This window comes from Macaca nemestrina, chromosome 2 (assembly GCF_043159975.1).
Source record: "Macaca nemestrina isolate mMacNem1 chromosome 2, mMacNem.hap1, whole genome shotgun sequence".
Classification (NCBI taxonomy): domain Eukaryota; kingdom Metazoa; phylum Chordata; class Mammalia; order Primates; family Cercopithecidae; genus Macaca; species Macaca nemestrina.
The window spans coordinates 24,719,436-24,743,338 of NC_092126.1; the positions used below are offsets into that span (position 1 = coordinate 24,719,436).

The following is a 23,903-nucleotide window of genomic DNA, read 5'->3' on the forward strand; positions in this document are numbered from 1 at the left end:
ATTTGCTTTCTACATATAACACGATTTTAAAACAATGTTCAAAATGAAGGCTCATGATTGGTTCTTTAATTTAAAAGAGTTGGGAATAAGACAAATTTAAACATGTAATTTTATTAAGCAGAAATTCCTAACTGAAATGTTTAAGCATTCTATTATAAAGATTTTATACCATTATATTTGGCTTAATATTTTTAAATACTAGGTGGTTATTTTGCATCCATTGTATGGGCAGTGCTATTAAGTATCCTGTAGGAATTATATCATAGTAACAAGAATCCTTCACGAAAGAGTTTTTCTGTTTTGATTTTTAGAACATTTAATAAACATTTGCATTTACGATATTTTTAAACATCATCACCATCATTTTAACTTTACTTAATGAAATATGTTTACATTTGGGGCTTTTGTTACACAATTCCCATGGACTAAGAAGTCCATTTTTGTTATGAGTGTAGTGACAATATAATTTACCATCCAAACTTCTGGGGAATAAAACGGGATGCAATTACTAAAAACAGTTATGCCAGGATGGTGACATACATCCAGTACAAGCCAGGATGTATGTCACCCTAGCATAAGAGTAGACTATTATAATAGTAAAGTACAATACCTGGGTTATTACACTCCCTATTCGCCTAAGCAAGGCATCTCTGGAGAAATGCCTTCAGAATCTGTTTGAGCTAACAGGAATGCAAGTCTCCCTGATACACAGTGAAATCTGGGTCTCCCTCAACTTCACTGGAAGTGTTTTCTATTGCTGTTGTTTTCACTTTGGTGTCTTAGGCACCGAGCAGAGTGTCTTTGGCACCTGGAGATGAAACTAGTGGAATCCTGAACTACAGACCAGGAGAGGAGTGTGCTGGAGTTGTACAAAGCAATGGCTGGAAATGAATGGAATTGGAGGTTGTGGAGTGGAAAGCTAGGCTCTCCTTCCTGTTTACCCCACAGGACAGTGAGTGTCTCATTATTCCTTTTCATATAGGATCTCCAGAATTTGAGCCAGCCCTCCTTCCTTTCCATTTCCACCAACCTGGCGTTTTACTTAGAACCAACTCAGAGAAAGACGAAGACCACTCATATGAGTAGCGAGCCTTTAAGTTCACTAGGATTCTATGCAGCCCTGTTAGGGGAGACAGTTTCCAAGGGGAGTTGAGGAGGGGGGGTCTAGAGTTTAGGGGCCCCTCTTTAATTACCCATGACTTCCTATCCTGCTGAAGAAGACTGTTTTGAATAGGAAGGGCCCAGCATTTATAAGATAAAAGGACCAAGAAGTGGGTAGAGGGATCAATGAGAGGAAGGACATTGAAAGAATAGTGGATGTGGTCTCAGTCATAACAGATTCTAAAATTTTAATGTGGGAGAGACAGAAGAAGTACTTCCGGTCCAATAAATCTCTGTCCATGGCTAGCTACAAGCACAACAGTCACAGAGATGCCCCTCTAAACGGATATACAATGTATAATTAATCCATATCTATATAGTCCTTATATATTTTAAACTGGTCTATAATCTTCACAGAAAAATAACAGCATGAGTAGGCTTAATTTTTTCTCTTGTTTAATGATTTTCACAGCAATGCCTCTATTCTCCTAGAAAAAAAAGAAAAGTAGCTTCACATTATCTTTAAATGTGCTTCCATTGTATGCTTATCTGTACTACAATCTTTCACTGCACCCCATGGTGCATGCACAATCTTTAAAATGGAGAATTCATGTAAGGAAGTTAAATGAGAAAAGAAAAAAATTCAAAACAGAATACAAATAGCAGGGTTAAATTGAGTGCTGTTAACCCCCTGCTGACACCAACTAATAGTGCAGAGGCAACAGCAGGAATCTGAAACAGAGGTCAGTGTTGGGAAATTTCAGTTCATGACAGTTATAAGTGAAATAAATTGGCAGTTTTTCTTCTAGTGGTATCACTTTAAAGAATATTTTTAAAGTAACATCAAAGATGATACTAGATATATATCCAGTAAAAATAGTAAACAAAATAGAAATTTTTTTTTTTTTTTTTTTTTTTTTTTGAGACGGAGTCTCGCTCTGTCACCCAGGCTGGAGTGCAGTGGCGCGATCTCGATCTCGGCTCACTGCAAGCTCCGCCTCCTGGGTTCACGCCATTCTCCTGCCTCAGCCTCCCGAGTAGCTGGGACTACAGGCGCCCACAACTGCGCCCGGCTAATTTTTTGTATTTTTAGTAGAGACGGGGTTTCACCGTGGTCTCGATCTCCTGACCTTGTGATCCGCCCGCCTCGGCCTCCCAAAGTGCTGGGATTACAGGCGTGAGCCACCGCGCCCGGCAAAAAAATAGAAATTTTTTAAAAATCCCAGTCTAAAGTACCCATGAGAAGTGTGCTTTTTTCTGCATTAAGAATTGAGATATAATTTACATACAGCAAAATGTATAAACATTAAGTTTTATTTATATTTTACACAGCTCAATGACTTTTTTGTTGTTGTTGTTGTTTTGAGGCGGAGTCTCACTCGTAACCCAGGCTGGAGTACAGTGGCTTGATCTCAGCTCACTGCAACCTCCACTTCCAGGGTTCAAGTGATTCTCCTGCCTCAGCCTCCTGAGTAGCTGGGATTACAGGCGTCCACCACCACACCCGGCTAATTTTTGTATTTTTAGTATAGACAGGATTTCACCATGTTGGCCAGGCTGGTCTTGAACTCCTGACCTCAAATGATCCACCTGCCTTGGCCTCCCAAAGTGCTGGGATTATAGACATAAGCCACAGTGCCCAGTCTCAATGACTTTTAAGATAGAAATACACCCATGTGATCAAAACCTAGATCAAAGCACTAAACATTATCACAACCAAAGATATTCCCTTCCTGCCTCCCAAAAGTATCTCTATTATTATTCAGAAGGTTTCATTCTCTAGTTATTCTCAATTAACTTCAAATTTTATATATACTACTGTAACTGTTTGAAAATTGCAGAATTAGTGAGTCTCCCTTCCACCCCAGCACCTATCCCCAATATATTTCTAACAAAAATGCTCTTCTGTTTTTCAGCTGTGTTCCCTCATATACCTCTTAAATGTAAAGCAGCTCTTGTTTCAAGGATGTCAATAATTAAGTAGCAATAAAACACCTCGCTTGATAGAAAATGTGCTACTTTGAAAATATATTTAATTCAGAGAATATAAAGACCCAATCAGTGACGCTGAGTGAGAAAACATGAAATATCCATAATGCTGTAGGACATGGGTATTTAATAACTCAAAAACACCTATTAAAAATATGTTCACAGGCTGGACAAGGTGGCTCACACCTGTAATCTCAGCATTTTGCGAGACTGAGGTGGGAGGATTACCTGAGGTCCGGAGTTCAAGACTGCCCTGGGCAACACAGTGAGACTGTCAGCTCTACAAAAAATTTAAAAATCAGCCAGGTGTGGTGGCATGCACCTGTAGTCCTAGCTACTTGGGAAGCTGAAATGGGGGGATCACTTGAGCCCATGAGGTTTAGGCTGCAGTGAGCCATGATTGTGTCACTGCACTCAAGCCTAGTCAATGAAGCAAAACCCCATTTCTATCAAAAAAATTTAAATAAAAAAAGTACACAATTGGTTGCAGATTCTATTATGTATTAAAATGCTAGTTACTCACACTCTAACTCCTACCCAATCTTTTAAACATTTTCAAATTTTATAAGCAACAGCCTCATTTTTCTTTTCTGCTTTTACTTCTACTCTCTTCGCATTTTAGAAGAAAGCTACACTCAAGTCTACCTTCCATTTGTTTATCACCTTCCTCCTGAGATCTTGTGTTGAGGTGTCCTTTGATAGCCTTCATATACGGAACACAACATATCTTCTCTTTTTCTATTCAAATGAATCCAGGAGATCTAGCTCCACCACTGGTGGAACTTACAATCTCCTCCATTTCCATCACAGGTTCTTAAATATTAAAACTCAATTCTCACAGTTCCTTGTTTTCTCACCATTTCACAGATAACATTCATCCATTCTTCTTTACACATCATTCCTATGAAAATATACTAAAATTCATTTAGAAAGTTCTTAACAACCACAAATCTGATTCTATATTTCCTATAATATTTTATATAGAAAGGTATATAACAACAGGGCATTCGGAACTCTTCCTAAATTCCCATTTCTATAATGGGGTTTACTTTGTTCTACACTAGACAATGTTTCTTTAATTACCTAAAAATTAACATTACTATCTCTAGTTAATCAATTTCAACATTTTATGTTTTGATTCTAAGATGCTAGCTACCTACTGATTCACTCTGAACAGTTCCTCACTAGAGTATTACAGAAAAAGTTGAAAGTGATTCAAAACAACAAACTTAAAGAGAGAAAGGGAAATCCATGGTAGTAAAGTAATCCAGAAGTGAGAAAGACCAAAAGTTTACCAAAGAATGTAGACAGAACTAAAGAAAAAAAAAAGAAGCAGGCTTCTTAGGGCCACTAAAAACAAAATGAAACAATGGTAAAAAGATGGGGAAACAAACATGCAACGGAGCAGAAACATGTTCTGGTGAACTGCGTTCATACACCTTTTGAGAAATGTTCACAGCTCTTATGATAGCATGGAGAACTTACATTTTCCATTTCCCACATGGGGATATTAGTATCTAAAGAGGGAACAGATATAAAATATCTAAAGATTTCTGATGACTTTTTAAAAAATATATACAATTTACCTAAAATTTCCTCTATAAAAACTTGTTTTAGGTTTAGAGATACATATAAATAAAAACAAAACTGCAAACACACTAGGCCAGAATTACAAAACATCATGCTTTCAGGGTATAAAAAGACCACTGGATGCAATCAAAATGAAGTTTCTATCTTCTGTATATGATTGCTGAAGTAGGAGACTCATAGGACCTTAAAGCGTACCTCGCACAAGACAAAAATGTGTTCAAAGCAGAAAACCAAACATGATGGCTGGATGACTGGCTTCGATATGGGCAATTCCCATATTTCTAAGAGTACATACAAAGAATATGTTTAATGTCTCAGCAGGTTTGGTAGTTCTGAAACATGCTGAAGTGAGAAATAGCAATAGAGCAAGTCCCTGGAAATGAGCTGTACCAAAGATGTAATATGCATGTCAAATAGTAACTTGCAAGAAACTGGTAGCTTTAAGAAAGTAATCCCATTATTTTTCTTAGGAGAGAATACAAGAATCAAAAGATCCAAAACTCAATGGCACATTATGGCTACACATGAGAAATGTATTATTAATCACAAATGTTAGAGGACAAACAGTAAAAAGCTGACAATAAAGCAGTAACTTCTGAAGTTTTACTGATCTCAGGAGTTACTATTCAAGAAGGCTGTTATTCCTGGGACCATAAAGCTCTGTGTGCCTAATAGGCTAATTCTGGACTCCTTCCTTATATACTATTTGATATTAAAGAGATTTTTATTTTAACAATACAAACAGCATCTCTGACCAAAGGCCATGATAAAAGTTGCTCTTTGAATGAGAGATAAAACTTTCAAATAACTGAAAATTCACCATAGGCTAAATTAAGACTAGTATCTGCAATTCCAGTTTCTGCAGCTATAGAAAACAGTAAAATATCTAAATTTCCTTCATTTCAATTCATTCATACACCAAAGCTGCAACCTGATATTTTAGAGTAATGGTTTATATAAAAATATACACTGTAAAATAACTCCAATTCCAATGGCAATCACTGGTTTCCATTAAGAAGTCATTGGGAAATGGTGCACTATTCTCTCTTTGAAAATAAGCTATTAGAACCGGATGTACAGTCAAGCCATTTTTAAAACACTACACTATATTTTATGACTTTTTTGTTGTGAAAATCCTATTTCATAAATTCCACATCTTCCATTCCATTTTGATTCAAATCTGTTGAAGAAGGAATATTTGTGAAATACCTCTCAACAACAAAAGAGGAAAAAATAATTTTTATAAGATTAACGCCCACTGTATTAATAATATAGACAGAAATAATAATAACATAGAAAAGTATTACTATGACTGTGGGGTATTCCAATTTTTATTAACTTTATATTATATGTACCAAAAATATAATTAATTTATAGAGAAAACCCTGAAGTAAATGCTTCTATAAACCAGAGAGACATAGTGTATTGGAAAAAACACAAACTTGGATCAATTATGATGGGTTGTCTTTAACTTGTAAGACACTCATTACCTCTACGAATTTCCTGAATTTCTTTATCCATGAAGTCAGGTGATTAACATCAATCTTTTCAGGTTGCGGGAAGGATTATTAAACTACCTAGTACAGCAGCTGGTATAGAGTAGAAGCTTTACAAATGGCAGCTATTATCACTGTCATTGGAGGAGCCATCATCATCAACCTTGTCATTTCATAATCTACCTGGTTTCTAAATTAGGATTCTAATTTTTATGAAGTGAGAACTATACATAATATAAATAATTAAGACTAAATGAAATGTTGTGTTAAAAAATATTGATATATACTAGTTCCCAGTTTAAAAAAAAAACAGTACATAGGAAATCAAATGCCATCACAAAATGAAAATGCTAATTAAATGACCACTTACAAAATTAGTCCAAAGCCAAAGGTTCTTTCTGTATTTAACACCAATGTCTATATATATATACACACTGTATATATATATATATATACACACTGTATATATATATATATACACACACACCAATGTCTATATATATAATATATATATATATATATATATATATATATATACACCCATTCTGTGTATGGAAAACCACAGTTCCTCTGCTCTCACACCACAACAAAAATCAACACATAAGATTTCTGTGACCAAATGTGTGAAGAGTTTTCCCTAAACAAGCAAGCAAGCAATTCTGCAGTGGACACCAGATGGGTGTCCTCCAATTCAATTCTGACACTACCTACCTGGAGGTAGTTTCAGATCCCACAGGGTGAGGGCTCAGTCCACAAGACTGACCTCCCACCCCTCCGCCTTTGGACAACAGTCACAAATCTGGGTCTCCAGAATGTCTGACCACTGGCTTCCAGTTACGGTTTCCGCAACCCTGTCTTTGGGTTCGATTAATTTACCAGAATGAAATCACGGAACTCAGAGAAACACTTAAGCTTACTTACACATAGATATTGCAAGGGGTATAGATGAAGATTCGCATAGGGCAAGGTATGGGGGGAAGAGGCACACAGCTTCCATGCCTTCCCTGGGCACACCACCTACTATGTGATCAGTCATTAAGCAGTTCTCCAAACCCTTCCTTCTGAGTTACAGAGGTTTCAAAACATAAGCATGATTGATTAAACCACTAACCACTGGTGATCAAATTAACTTTCAGCACAGAGGTTGGTGTGACTTTCAGGTCCACTCCTCTCATCCTGCCTTGGTTTTTCCAGTGACCAGCACCCATCATGAAACTACCTAGGTGCTGCCAGCCATGAGTCAACTCATAAGCAAACAAAAAGACATCACTTCAGAGTTTCTAATACCAAGAAACTGGATTGTAGACCAAATATATCACAGCCATTTCATCACAAAGACTGGTTTGTCAACAAACACAGGGCAAATTAATTCAATTGTAGAATGAAATTGAAAATCACTTAAAAGATTTCATGAAATCAATTAAAGGGATGATGGAGAACTGCAGGATCACATTCAAAGGCCCTGATGAGAAAATCAAAAAGGATAACAACAGGATAAATTCTTCAGTATGACTTGTCTGCCAAGGACTAAGAGAGGCCCTTAGAAAAACTGATAGAAGCAATTTACTTTTTTTTGGTAAAAATTATGTGCTATTGTACTTACAAAAAAACCAATAAACACTAATTTTCATTGTTCTTCTATAATTAGAACATAGTTTCTGTTATTATACAAATTTTCTTAATTAACTAAAATCAACTTACATGTCTAAGTCTTAGCGTAATTTTTCACAATTTACTCTAAATATCTGATTCCAGAGTTTTTTTTTCTTCTTTCCTCTTTTAACTTTTATTTTAGGTTCAGAGGTACATGCACAGGTTTGTTATACAGGTAAACTGCATGTCACAGCAGTTTGGTATACAGATTATTTTGTCACCCAGGTAATAAGCATAGTACCCTATTGGCAGTTTTTCAATCCCCTCCCTCCTCCCACCCTCCACCCTAGGAGGCCCTGGTGTCTGCTGTACCCTTATTTGTATGCATGTGTACTCAACGTTTACCTATGACTTACAAGCGAGAACATGGGGTTTCATGGCTTTCAGCTCCATCAATGTTGCTGCAAAGGGCAGGATCTCATTCTTTTTTAATGGCTGCATAGTATTCCATGGTATATACATACTACATTATCTAGTCTACCACTGATGGGTATTTAGGTTGATTCCAGGATTTTGCTATCATGAATAGCGCTGTGATGAGCATACACATGCATCTTTATGGAGAATGATTTATATTCCTTCAGGTATATACCCAATAAAGGGATTGCTGGGTTGAATGGTACTTCTGTTTTAAGTTCTTTGAGAAATAGCCACACTGCTTTCCACAATGGCTAAACTAATTTACACACACCAGCAGTGTATAAGCGTTCCCTTTTCTCCACAACTTTAACAGCATCTGTTATTTTTTACTTTTTAATAATGGCCATTCTGACTGGTGTGAGATGGTATCCCACTGCGGTTTTGATTTGCATTTCTCTAATGGTTCATTTCAATCTTCTGCAAATTGCTAGCCAGTTATCACAGCACCATTTATTGTATAGAAAGTCCTTTCCCTATTGCTTGTTTTTGTCCACCTTGTCAAAGATCAGATGATTGTAGATGTCTGGCATTATTTCTGGGCTCTCTATTCTGTCTCATTGGTCTGTGTGTCTCTTTTTGTACCACTACCGTGCTTTTTTGGTTATAGTAGCCTTGTAGTATAGTTTGAAGTTGGGTAATGTGATGCCTCCAAACTTGTTCTTTTTGCTTAGGACTGCTTTGGCTATTCAGGCTCTTTTTTGGTTCCATATGAATTTAAAAATAATTTTTCTAATTCTGTGAAGAATATCATCAGTATTTTGACAGGAATGGCATTGAATTTGTAGACTGCTTTCAGTGGTATGGCCATTTTTAAGAATCTTGATTCTTCCTATCCATGAGCATGGAATGTTTTTCCATTTGTGTCACCTCTGATGTCTTTGGGCAGTGTTTCATAATTCTCACTGTAAAGATCTTTCACCTCCCAGATTAGCTGTAATCCTAAGTATTTTATTCTTTTTGTGGCTACTGTGAATGGGATTGTATTCTTGATTTGGCTCTCAGCTTAGATGATATTGGAGGGTAGAAATGCTACTAGTTTTTGTGCACTGATTTTGTCTTCTGAGACTTTACTGAAGTTGTTTATCAGATCTAGGAACTTTTGGGCAGAGGCTACGGGTTTTTCTAGTTATAGAACCATATCATCTGCAAACAGAAATAGTTTGACTTCCTCTCTTCCTATTGGCATTCTTCTTCTCTTGCCTGATTGCTCTGGCTAGGATTTCCAGTACTATGGTAAGAGCGGTGAGAGTTGGCATCCTTGTCTTGTTCTGGTTCTCAAGGGGAATGCTTCCAGCTTTTGCCCATTCAGTATGACGTTTGGTATGGGTTTGTCATAGATGGTTCTTATTATTTGGAAGTATGTTACTTCAATGCCTAGTTTGTTGAGGGTGCTTAACATGAAGGGATATTGAATTTTATCAAAAGCTTTTTTTTCCACAACTATTTAGAGGATCACGTGATTTTGTTTATAATTCTGTTTTTGTGGCAAATCACATTTATTGATCTGTGTATGCTGAACTAACTTTGCATCCCAGGAATAAAGCCTACTTGATCATGGTGGATTAACTTTTTGATGTGCTGCTAAAATTGGTTTGCTAGTATTTTGTTGGGGACTTTTGCTTCTATGGTCATCAGGGATATTGGCCTAAGATTTTCTTCTTTGTTGTGTCTCTGCCAGGTTTTGGTATCATAATGATGCTAGCCTCATAGAATGAATTAGGGAGGATTCCCTCCACCTCAATTTGTAGGAACAGTTTCAGTAGGAGTAGCACCAGCTTTTCCTTATACATTTAGTAATTTGGCTGTGAATCTGTCTGGTCCTGGGATTTTTGTGATTGGTAGGCTTTTTATTACTGACTCAATTTTAGAACTCATTATTTGTCTGTTCAGGGATTCAACTTCTTCCTGGTTCAATCTTGGGAGGTCATATCTTTCCAGGCATTTATCCCATTTATCCATTTCTTTTAGATTTTCTAGTTTGTGTGCATACAGATGTTCATAGTAGTCTCTGGGTTTTTGTTTTGTTTTTTTGTTTTTGTATTTCTGTTGCGTTGGTGGTAATGTCCCCTTTGTCATGTCTGATTCTGTTTATTTGGATCTTCTGTCTCTCTCTCCCTTTTATTAGTCTCACTAGTGGCATATCACAATGTTACTTATTCTTTCAAAGAATCAATTCCTGTACTTGTTGATCTTCTGTATGGTTTTTCACATTTCAGTTTCCTTCATTTCAGCTCTGATGTTGGTTATTTGTTGTCTTCTGCTAGTTCTGGAGTTGGTTTGCTCGTTTCTCTGGTTCCTCTGGGTGTGATGTTAGGTTGTTAACTTGAGATCCTTTTAACTTTTTAGTCCGTTTCTTTGGGTGTTTACTGCGATATACTTTCCTCTTAACACTGCTTTAGTTGTATCCCAGAGATTCTTGTATGTTGTACTTGGTTTCTGCCTTAATTTCATTGTTTACCCAAATGTCATTCAGGAGCAGGTTATATAATTTCCATGTAATTGTATGCTTTTGAGCAATTTTCTTAGTATTGACTTCTATTTTTATTGTGCTTTGGTCTGAGAGTATGTTTGGGTTTTTTTTTTTTTTTTTTTTAAGTTGCTGAGAATTGTCTTATGGCCAATTGTGTGGTCAATTTTAGAGTACATGCCATGCGCAAATGAGAAGAATGTATATTTTGTTGTTTTGGGTAGCTGTAGATGTCTACTAAGTCCATTTGGTCATATGTTGAACTCTGGTTCTGAATAGCTTTGTTAGTTTTCTGCCCCATGATCTTCTAATAGTGTCAGTGGGGTGTTGAAGTCTCTCACTATTATTGTGTGGCTATCCAAGTCTCTTCACAGGTCTGTAAGAATTGTTTATGAGTCTGGGTGCTCCGGGGGTGGGTGCATATATATTTAGAATAGTTAAGTCTTCTTGTTGAATTTGGCCCTTTGCCATTATGTAATGCCTTTGCGTTTTCTGATCATTGTTGGTTTAACGTCTATTTTGTCTGAAAGTAAAATGCCAACCTCTGTTTTTTTCTGTTTTCCATTTGCTTGGGCGATTTTTCTTCATCCCTTTACTTATAGCCTATGAGTGTCACTGCATGTGAGATGAGTCCCTGCAGAGAGGATACAGTTGGATCTTGCTTTTTTATCCAAGCTGTCATTTTCTGCCTTTTAATTAGGGCTTTTAACCTGTTTCCATTCAAGGTTAATATTGGTATGTACTGGTCTGATTTCATCATCATGTGGTTAGCTGGTTATCACACAGACTTGATTGTGTTGCTGCTTTATAGCATCACTGGTCTACACTCTTAAATGTGTTTTTGTGATGGTAACACAGTCTTTCCTTTCTATATTTAGCACTCCCTTCAAGACATCTCATAAAGCAAGTCTGGTGGTAACAAATACTCTTAGCATTTGCTTGTCTAAAAAGGATCTTATTTCTCCTTCTCTTAGGAAGCTTACTTTGGCCAGACACGAAATTCTTGGTTGGAATTCCTATTCTTTAAAAATGCTAAATACAGACCCCCAATCTCTTCTAGCTTGGAGGGCTTCTGCTGAAAGTTTCACTGTTAGCCTGATGGGGTTCCCTTTGTAGGTGACCTACCCCTTCTCTCTAGAACCTTTTAATAAGCAACGGTAGGCTGCACCCTCTGGCTGAGTTCTCACAGATGTGGGACTGTTTGTCAGAAGTTCTAGCAGGCATTGCTACATGGCTACCTACGACAGGGTTGGGGTGAGGTCACTCTCCCTTTTGTCCAGGGGTTTCCCAGGAGAAAGGGAGGTTGCACCCTCTAGGTAAGTTCACACAGAAGCTGGACTACTGAGCCAGAAACTCTAGCAAGCACTGCTTGCCTGGCTACCTGTGGCAGGGGTGGGTAGGGTGGCCCACCTTGCCATCTGGGTGCTTTGTGGGACGACAGAAAGCCAGACCCTCTGACTGAGTTCAGACAGAAGCAGGACCACTAGGCCAGAAGCTGGTACCAAACCTCATCCAGCAGGGATGGAGAGAGGAGGGGAGAAGTGGTGTAATCTTACTGCTCCCAGGCCCCATGACAGCAGGCTCTATTGGTGCTAGGGTGCCAGTGTTGGTCTGCTCCAGGGCCCAAGTCTCAGAGCAGTCTCCTTGGACTCGAGAGTTGCCCCCACACAAAATGGGCTCTCTGCCTCAGCCTATAAGCACAGTGGGGATGTGCTCCCTCAGAAAGCTCACATTCACTCACTCTTCCCCATATTTGAGAGATTCTCCTGGCTCCACGCTGAGCCCAGACAGGTTGATGCCCTTCTTTGCTCCTCTCTGCTCTCTGTGTCCCCCTGCTGCCTTGATGGATCCCAGTGTGGTTTCTCAGATCATCAGCCTACAGGGTCAGGGTTAACTAGCCCTTTGGTTTTATATCTATGAGAGTGGTGCATATTAGGTGCCACTAGTTTGTCATTTTGGCCCCTTTCCCCTGAATCCAATTTAAAGTGAATTCATTTTAAGGAGACTTTTCATGAAATTATTCTCAGATATGTACCCACTATTTATGAGATTAAGTTTGTATAAAATTAAAACTTTTAAATTACATAAGGTTATACAGATAGTGGTCTTGTACTATAGTCAACATTCAAATACATGATTTTCTATAAAATGGTTCTATGGCTAAAGAATACCCAACAATACCTTGAATTTTGTTGTATTTATTATTTTTATTTGAATAGTTTTTGGGGATGTGAGTAGTTTTTGGTTACGTGGGTAAGTTCACTAGTGGTGATTTCTGAGATTTCAATGCACCCACCATCTGAGTAACGTACACTGTACCCAACAGGTAGTCTTCCATCCCTCACCCTGCTCCCAACCTTTCCTTGAGTCCCTACCGTCCATATCACTCTTATGCCTTTGCATCCTCATAGCTTAGCTTCCACCTATAAATGAGAACACAGAATATTTGCTTTTCCATTTCTGAGTTACTTCACTTAGAATAATGCCCGCCAGCTCCATCCACGTTGCTGCAAAGAACATACTTCATTCCTTTTAATGGCTGAGTAGTATTCCATGGTGTCTATATACCACATTTTCTTTATCCACTCATTGGTCAATGGGCACTTAGCTTGGTTCCGTATCTTTGCAATTATAAACTGTGCTACTATAAACACATGTGTGCATGTTGTCTTTTTCACACAATGACTTATTTTCCTTTGGGTAGATACCCAGTAATAGAATTGCTGGATCAAATAGTAGTTCTACTTTTAGTTCTTTAAGGACTCTCCATACTGTTTTCCACAGTGGTTGTACTAGTTTACATTCCCACAAGCAGTATAAAAGGATTCTCTTTTCACCACATTCACGCCAATATCTATTATTTTTTGATTTTTAAATTATGGTCATTCTTACTAAGTTGGTATCTCACTGTGGTTTTAATTTGCATTTCCCTGATAATCAGTCATGTTAAGCATTTTTCATATTTTTGTTGGCTGGCTGTACAACTTCTTTTAAGAATTCCTGTCCTTTGCCCAGTTTTTGATACGATTTTTTTTTGCTTGCTGATTCGAGTTCCTTGTAGATTCTGGATATTAGTTCTTTATCAAATGCATAGTGTGTGAATATTTTCTCTCTGTGGGCTGTCTGTTTACTCTGCTGATTATTTCTTTTGGTGTGCAGAAGCTTTTTAGTTTAATTAGGTCCCATTTATTTAGAAATTATAAAGAAATTTCTTGAGGAGCTCAAAATGTTTCATATTAAATTTACAAAAGTGGCTCATTTTCTTTCTCAAAGGCTACCTTCCATTCAAAACAGGCTAAAATCCCAGAGGAATGATGATAAATGCCAAACTGGTAATCTATCAAAAATACAGTTGTACCTCATTTATCTGACACTACTGGAAAATGAAGTATTAACTGGAAAACTGACCATGAACCTGAAGCTAGTCCTGATAGGACCCCCTCATACCACCTCAGGAAGATTACATTATTATTTCTTCTTCTAGGCTCTCCAGAAATATTTTGAACACTACCATCAAAATACTCATCATATTCTAATTATTTTCTTATGTCTATTTGAACAATTACATAGCAAGCTCTTTGAGGACAAATAACATGTTTTATTCATCTTTGTATCCACAGCATTCAGTACTGTTCTGGCACACACAGAAGAAGTAAAATTAATCTTTGTTACACAAAGGAAGGAAGGTAATAGGGAGAAGGGACTCCCTTTTTTCTTAACACTGACTTTTTTAAAACAAATTTTTCTAAGCTACAGCATTCACTTCTTTTTGTTACTATACAGCATAAACATGCTAAACTTTTCTGGATGACTATGGGAATACTTTGGAACATCGTGTCACTCTGTGCTATAATAATGATGCCTTATAGTAATATTCAAATACTTAGGCCCTTTATAAAAATTCATCTATTATGGGGCCTTTCCATTTGGGGATACTATTTCTGACCTGAAAGAAGAAGTGAAGATTGCCAAGGAAAACTAATTAAACCAGCAGGTAAAACCACTAACCTGAACACTGGAGAGAGTCTTAGATCACTCCTGGGGAATCAAGTGAGTGGACTGGCTTTGTGGTGGCAGCTCAGAGATTTTTCTCCATACCCCTAACAATTCCGGGATGTGATCCTACAGTCAGAGTTTAGAAAGCCAGTTCGTATTTCATTCCATTATCTATGTTTCATGAATCTCCCCTGTCTGAGTACACTGGAATTCCAAATTTTCAAGGTGTCCTCAAGGTGCAAGTATAATTTCTTAAGTAATAAAATTATTAATTATATAAAAATAAAAACACCTGCATGCTCAGCTAAGAATTACATGAAGACAAGGACATATCATTAGAAATGTCCAGAGAAAGGCAAAAAAGAGAAAAGTTCTGCATCTTAAGTTGGTTTCTAAATGCGCTACAAATGTTTATTGTATAGATCCAAGTCCATTTCAAATATGCTACCATTAAAGCTGTCTCCAAAATCTGTAGATACCAGTTACATAGATCATGAAAAAGTTATTCACAAGCAACTTTTTCATTAATTCCAACAGAAGGAACAAGGAGATAGCCTTTTTGTTTAGAAAAGAAATTTGTACTATGTGCTAACACTAGCCCATTCATATCTGGCCTGAGGAATGTAGGGGATCTCTCCAGTCCTCACTGCTTATGAAGGCCTAGTACAACTCTTATCTTGTTGATCTACATTCTAAAAACCTACCAGAACCATATTTATCAAAGGAGATGTTAGCAATAAAGATGACAGGACCAGCACTCTGCCATTCCCCTTAGCAACATCATTAGAGTAGGAAAATGATCCTGAAAGAGTACAAGAAACACAGGCAAAGACAAAAAAAAAAAAAAAAAAATAGGCATTTGTCCAGAGTCCACGAAAAGCAGCAAACAAAGAATCTGAAAAAAGGTAACATTCATGATGTTGAATAGATGAATCGTCAAAAAGAGCGATGAGATCAGACCATGGCTCCTTCATGATCATCCCCTTGTCTCTGCCACTCCCACTCCAACTCTCAGAAACAGCGGAGTATAATGAAAAGACCATACATGTGGATTAAAATTTTGTTTCTAACACTTTTAGCTAGGTACCCTTGGTCAATTTACTGGATATATGTGAATCTTAATTTCGACAAGGTTATAATAGGACTAAAGGAGATATTACACATAAAAAATAGGTAACAATCCCTTGACATAAGCAAGCACTCAACAACTCATGTTAGTTCATGCCACAATGGCACAATAACTTAAAGCATATGAGCTTTTTTGCTTTCCACAGCAAGGAATATTTAGATATTTAAGTACCTAATTTCAGTTCTGTTATTCTTACAGCTACTTTTTAAATAAAAGTTATAAGCAAAATAAAAAGCATAATTGTTTTAACCATAAAATTTAATAAATTACTTTGTAATTTATAGTTGTAGAGCAAGTATATTAATTCTCACAGATTTTTTTTTTCAATCCTAAAATAAAAGTCTCAACTATCAGCTCAGTTTTTTGCAAAGGTACTTATTGATATTTGATGTAGCTGTTAGAAACTAATTTCCACCATTTCCTTTAAAGAGGTTTGTTATATAGAACATTTATTGTGACAAATATATTAAATGTTCCTAGACTAATTTTATTGGCAGGGCTTGATGAACCTTTAAGCATCATTGTGAACCATTACCATTGGTTCTGTGAACCATCATATGCAAAAGTATTTTTCTAAAATCTAAGTTCAGTATGTTTGTTTTTGTTCTGTTGAAATGAAATCACTAGTTGCTGATTGAGAGCTCTCATTCAACATAGCTAATTCAAAACCCTGACAGAACAACAAAGGGCTACTACAGTACATATAAATATTTTTTCAAGTGGTCCTGCCGTCAGTTTTCTTCTTCCTTTTAAAATAGATTTCTGGGCCAGGCACAGTGGCTCATGCCTGTAATCCCAGCATTTTGGGAGGCCAAGGCAGGCTGATCACTTGAGCCCAGGAGTTCGAGACCAGCCCAGACAAAATGGCAAAACTCCATCTCTATAAAAAAAAATTAAAAAATTAGCCAGGTATGGTCGTGCACACCTGCCTCCCAGCTACCTGGGAGGCTGAGGTAGAAGGATCACCCCCAACGAGGTTGAGGCTGCAGTGAGCTGTGATTGTGCCAGTGCACTCCAGCCTGGGTGATAGCGTGAGACCTTGTGTCAAAAATAAAAATAAAAAAAATAATAATAATAGATTTCTTTTCATCGTCGAAGATTTACCAATTTCAGAAGAATTTTTTCCTAAACGTAGACACCATATGTTTATAAATCATTAAGAGTCAGATATTGTTGCTGGGGTCAAATCACCCCTCAGAGACACATCTATGCTTTCTGTAGTTCTTTTAGCGGTCTCTCCATTCAATATATTTACTGTTTTCTGGAAACAGTAGTTGCTGATATAGAGCTCTCATAGAGAATTAATGAATTTAACGGGAAGGCTATGCCCCCCTAGTCTTCAAATCCTCTTTGGAATATAATTCCACATACCATTTTAAGACAGTAGGATTATTTTAAAAAATCGTAAATCTGCCTGTTATGCTATATATTAAGAAGAACTGAAAAAGAATCAAATACTTAAATATTTCTTTGGATGTGCTTATAATCTCATTTATGTGTATGCATATACACATATACACACTCAAACATATATACTTATCTCCAGGCACCAGCACCCTCAAGATTCAGTAAATAACCTGCCCTTTAGGAAATATTTTAAAGGTTATCAGACAATGAGTAGATAAAAAAAGCACTTAAGGGTAACAAACACCATTATAATTTCTTGCTTCTCAGAAATCAATAATCACCATAAAAACCTTACACTGCCCAAATAATACACTGCTAATGACTTAGTATTTATCCATTCTGATATCCCATTCCTTCTGGCCCATGCAAGGGTTGTATTTCCCCACTCTTTGCAGTTAAGTAAGACCATGAAACTATTTCTGGACAATGATACTTGAGCCAGGTCAAAGCATTTAATTGCCAGTGTGAGACTCTCTACAGAATCTCCCTCCCTACCATAGCAATCATGGTGCCTCAAGATCAAAGCAGCCTGGACTGCTAAACTACCAAGATGAAGTCAGTCACCCCCGAGAATCACCCAGTTACACAGTGTATCTGTGTGAGGAGAAATAAACTTTGATGGGTTAAATCAGCAGTCCTCAACCTTTCTGGCACCAGGGACCAGTTTTTCAGAAGACTGTCCATGAACTGGCACCAGGGGTTGGAGACCTGTGTTAAATAACTGAAATTCTGATGTTGTTTGCTATGCAGCATAATTTAGCTTATCCTTGACAACAGAGATTTAGTGTTTCTGTGCTTCTATCTAAAACTACTCGGAATTGATATGAGAAGCTTTTCTAAAAGAGAATACTCTCAGGCAAAAATTTTATTCTGTAAAGGACACTGATGAGGAGTAAACTTTTTAGGGATACATAAAACAAAGATGAGAAGCTGAGTCAAGGAATGCACTTGGGTATAAGAGGAGATGAGAAAATTAACAAAAGTAAATTCAGAATACGTTTTCAGAAAACATATGAAGGTGAGAAATTTGTCTGCAGTTAAGTGTCAGAATGTACCACCATAGGCTGACATCAGGATGAAGCCTTAGTCCTAACCTTATATGATTCTTTCACTTACCTAACACTGCCTAACTGCAGATTTACTCTGCTCAACTCTGGGAATCGTTTCTGAAATAGCATGAAATATTTCTGTCTATTTCACAGCAAAGATTTGTTACCTGTGACTCTTTCTTCCCCTGTAGCCCTATAGCTTACTGTCTGGCTCAAACTCTTGATCATCTAAATTCAATGGGTATATACCATAATGTTCCCTGACTCTCTTACTGGTTTCTGACTTGCTGCTTTCCTCTGGCCCTGAGTAAGGTCCAGACTACTTGTCTGACTTGCTGCACCAGTAGCAGTTTAGGTTTAACTGAGCATCAGGTCTTCTCTGCTACTCAGTGCACCCCCTTCTTTTTGAAGCCCAGCTTTCTACACAATTAATTGCAAAACTCATCACATCTGTATTTCCAGCTTTAATGAAGTAATCAATTCAGTCAGTTGATAGCTGGCAGCCTCCTGTGTAAAACAAAATAAGAAATGGCAGGATCTAACAAAATTCAGAAAGTCTTAGATAATTTACATAAGAGATATAATTTTCCTCAATGCATTTAGAGAGAGGTATGTACAAACTGCATACACTGCTTTATAAGGTCAGTAAATACACATGAATCGTAGTATGATATTTTTTCTCCTTTAACAACTGCTATAGAAAAAGGAGGAATGACAGTATTGCTCATGCAATACAGGTTTTATAGATCAGAGATTTTAGTATCTATGGAGATTGTGACAGTAATTTATAATTTAAACTTTTCCAGCACAGTAGGTATAAACTGGTCAGCCACAATCCAGGGCATGAAACATATAAACAAAAAAAGTAACTATTTTCTAAACTGATTTCTTTCTAGTTACAAGTCGCTATTTCAAATCATCACAGGAAAAAATCAACCTTGCCATTTAAAAAGGCATCTCAGTATCTTCTCATTTAAAACACTTTCTTTTGGCTATTTAGTCCATAAAAATGTCTACTCCTCCCTACGGTTATCTCCTACCATCTTACCAAGTTGACATTTGGGTATAAGAGGAAGCATGACTTCTTTTACTGTCCTTCCAGGATGGCCTTTTATGAGCTTCACTTCTCAGCATCAGGTTTTGTTTTCACTGCATCCACTTGGTCAGCATGCAAGCTGTGCCAGTAGTTGCAGAGATGCCCAATCTCTCTGTTCACAAGAAATCTGCATACAGCTGCCTCCTCTTCCCTCTTGAAACCAAGCCAATTTCAGTCTTGCAGCCCACTCAGTACTGTCAGCTCTTGCGGGGGGGTTGGGAGGGTGGGTCAGTGGATAGTCAAAACTCTTGGTTGCTTTCTCTGTATTACCCTGGAGTGTGCAGAACCCTGTAAAAACTGCCCTTTGGCTTTGTACTTCATCCTTTATCCATTACTACTGTGCTATGACAGAGATGGCACTTTGCTCCAAACAAGACTTTCCAAAAGGTCTGTGGGTTTTGCAGGCTATACCCAGAGAAACCCTAGCAACAGCTTGCAGTTTTAGGGATTACTCTTTGGTTTTTCTGAAAGTTCTATTCTGTTGCACCTCTAAGGTAAAGGGAACTTATTCCCTCCTCAGGGCCCAGGTATCATTCTTACCCTAGCCTCACCCACTCTGAATCTATGTACCTCAATTCCCCAAACCTAAAAGGGATGGACTGACCAGTCAATGGTGTGTAGAATTATTATTTTTACTATGATTATGATATAAAATAATCCTCCAAATATGCTTTTTGTTAGGTAAAAACCCAGCTTTGGAAGTTCTTAGAAAATCCTTTAACCACTTGAATGTCTGCCTATTGTCTATCTTTGAGCTTCGAAAAAGAAAAAAATCTACTTTCTAATTCAGTTAAGCCTCCCTGTTCTAGGTGGTAACCCTAGCAATAAGCTTTAGCCTATGGACTATTCTTAACAGCAGAAAGTGGAGGTGGGCAGGGATGTAAGGCGAAGGAAGTAGCATGACAAAAATGGAAAGGCACAGGATAGCATTTAAGATAGTATATCACCCTAAGAACTAATGGCCATAGACAATAATTCCACTTCAAGGGAAAGGGGATTCTGATTATAAATCTTTTGTACTGTAATACTAATAGTAATACATTACTCAAAACAGGGCTCATATGTAACTGAGTCTTCTCCTTCACAAAGCAAGGTAAATTAGAAGTTTTCATATATGAACGAAGTTTTCAAAAACAACACAAAGAATTAACAAAGTGTGTTTTTCCATGTTTGTTCATGATTCTACAATGAGTAAAAAAGTAAAAGGCACATACCGAAAAGAAAGGAAAGGTCTGTTTTTCTAATGGCATGAATAAATGGTTAAAACTTTATGCATGTTAATGGAAAGTAACATTAAGTACATTTTAGGGACAGTATTCATAAGAGAACATCTTATTAATTAATACGTAATGCATTACACAATCTTTAGTGAAACAGTGAACATCTTTATAATTATGAATTTTTGTGTAGCTTTTAAAATGTCACCAATATCAGTCAAAACAGCATCATGTCTCAACTGATGGACTGCTTGCAGACCTCTGACAGCTAAATACATTTCACTGAAAGTCATGCCTTGACAGGTGAGAAAATGTCCTTTTCAACCTGTGTGTGATGATGTGATGATAGTATCTGAAAGCAAAATCTGTACCCAGTAGGCTAGAGATAAAAGGTACTAATTTTTTACTATTTTAGGATATCAACGATTCAACTAAGGCCATTTACCAAATGTTGGACAAATTTTCATATGACTCAGTATTTTAATTAAAGAACACTCTTGTTATATGTCCTACAAAATACTTAACTTTTGTTGAAATTCAATAGGCTCTGAGTTTGTCTTTCACAATTACTTATTGGCTTTAAAAGAAATACAATATTAGAAATTGCCTTTTAAGAAAGGCAAAAATCAGAAGTACTGGGGCTTAAAAGTAAGAAGGGAATACAATGCATTCCAACAGAAAAACAAATGAATCACACAGAACTGATTACATTATAGCACCATGAGCAATCAGATCAGCAACAGGTGAAAACCATTAGCTCCTGCTGTCTGCTGTGGGTGAGATGTTTTTCTTCCTCCTCTACAGTGTGGTGTCAGTTTATCACTTTCCTACTCAGGCAGTGCTTAAGGCGCCGCTAACATTAAATACAAATTTGAAAGGAATGCAAAAAATATTTTAACAATCAAAATGTTGTTTACATATTAATCACACACACAGCAGCAATTTCTCCAAGGACTGTGAAGAATATTTTGTAAAGGCAATTTAAATGCTTAACATGATATTAAAAAATCCGTTTATCTATTTAGTGCTTTTATAATTTTTATTGTCTGTAATTTAATGTCTATAATTTTAATTTTCTCAATTTCAGTGACTTACTCTTCCTATACCTATTTTCTCCCATGACTACTAATTTTGTGAGTAGGTTGTCAATGCTATTGTGTTAAGATAAAATTCAAGTCCCTTCTTAACTATATAATGCTTAAGATGTGTTGGTTATACAATAATTATTGCAATCAAAGCTCTAAAGAATGTTTTGCCATATATATTTCAAACCACCTATGGTAAATAGTAAGTAACAAAATTATAAACACACAAAAAGCTGTTGTATTCAATCTATTATATTGAGAACTGCTAAATTCTGTAAAATATTGTCTTCATTAACCTGTCCCAAATATTAATAACCAATAAGAGTTTAATACCAGGTGTCCAAATAAAGAATAACTCACAGTCATCAAGGAAGTATGAACCTAACTCTCTCCAGTGTATACTCACTTAATTTGCTGTTTGTTACAATAAGTTATACTCAGCTTATAAAGATCAGTTGCAATTTTAAGTGCACTGTCAGGCAGATGGTCTACAAATTCAAAGTCATCACAATTGATCTCCAGTCAGAGACAGAACTAGAAATGTGCAAATGAGTGCAGCTACACTGACACCTATTTAAGGGCAAAATTTGTTTCCTCTTCTTTCAGAATCTCATGAGGATATTTCCATCATTCAAGGCTTCACACTTGAGGGAGAGTCCACAATAGAATTCAAGATAACGTCTTACATATGCAATGTTTTCTCTCCTCATAAAACTTTTTTTCCAAAAAAACACTTTTCTCATTAATTCATTCATCAACCATTTATTGATCATTTATGTGCTATATTTAAATTTTTTTTAATAGAGACTGGGTCTCGCTCTGTCACCTGGGCACAATCCTCCCATTTCAGCCTTCTAAGTAGCTAGGACCACAAGCACACACCACCTCACTTAGTGTGTGTGTGTGTGTGTGTGTGTGTGTGTGTGTTGTTTTGTTTTGTTTTAAGAAAAGGTTTGTCTCACTATGTTGCCCAGGCTAGTTTCAATCTCCTGGCCTCAAGCAATCCAAACCATACCACCCACACTCTCATTAACAGCGGTACTTTAATTCTCAATATCTTCATTCATTCACTCATTTCTTGCAGCAGCATCCTTTAGGGAGCAACTCAGAGAGACTGGGATGTGGGAAGAGGAGTGGAAGTAATTATATCACATTAAAACTGAAAAAAAAATATTTTAAGGCATTAGTGTGCTACATAAAACTTGCCCCAAATTACATTAATGACTGAGGTGCAAGGTTTTTGTGACTCTAAGGCTTTTTCACATGAGCCTTCAGTTGCCCAGTATGTGACCTCTGGATATGTTTCTTGGAAGGTTTCAAGAGTTGGAGGCTGGAAAGAGAGGAGTAAACTGGCTGTCTCTATTGTAAACTGACTAAGAACCCAGTATGAGGGAATGAAAATCTCTTAACAAGATAAACCAAAGTACTCCTGCTTGAAGAAAAACAGGTTGAACATAATAACATGATCAGACATCCCCAAATCTGTAGACTCCTGATAAATCAGGACTGAAAGAAAAATCAAAGTAGCAAATTTGCAGACTAATTAGCATAGTACATCTGCAAATTTAAAGAAAGTTCACTTGAAAACTAGATTTAGTTGATATTTCTGGTTTTTAAAATCCATTTTTAAAGATAAAAGTAACAAACGATTTAAGTCCAAACTGAGAACTACCCATAAACATAGAATGAATTATGATATAATCACACAATGGAATATTACACAGCAATAATAATAAACCACAATCACATAAAATATGTACGAATCTCAAACAATGTGCAGAAGAAACCAGACACAGGAAAGCAGTACTGTGTAATTCCATTTATGTACAGTCTCAAAACAGTCAAAACTTATCAACGGTGTGAGAAGCCCAAACAGTGGCTAAGTGAAGGAGGCAGGAGTTCTCCTTGGAAAGAACACCGGCAATGTTCTTTTTTTAAATCTGGCACCGGTTACACAGATGTGTTCACCTGAGGAGCATGTCACATACTTCACAAAAGTTTACTTTAAAAGTAATACACATGTTCACTTCAGAACTTTTTTTCTCTTTTTAGATGGAGTGTCTGTCGCCGAGGCTGGAGTGCAGTGGTGCGATCTCGGCTCACTGCAACCTCTGCCTTCCAGGTTCAAGCGATTCTCCTGTCTCAGCCTCCTGAGTAGATGGGACTACAGGTGTGTGCCACCACACCCAGCTACTTTTTGTATTTTTA

The 23,903-nt window shown here is 37.0% G+C and overlaps 1 protein-coding gene across 4 annotated transcripts in view; it reads right to left on the reverse strand.

Annotated features, from left to right (window-relative positions):
* Positions 1–23,903, reverse strand: part of LOC105488915 (ubiquitin conjugating enzyme E2 E2) — a 386,674-nt gene that overhangs the window by 234,212 nt on the left and 128,559 nt on the right. The gene's annotated exons all lie outside the window — the stretch shown is intronic.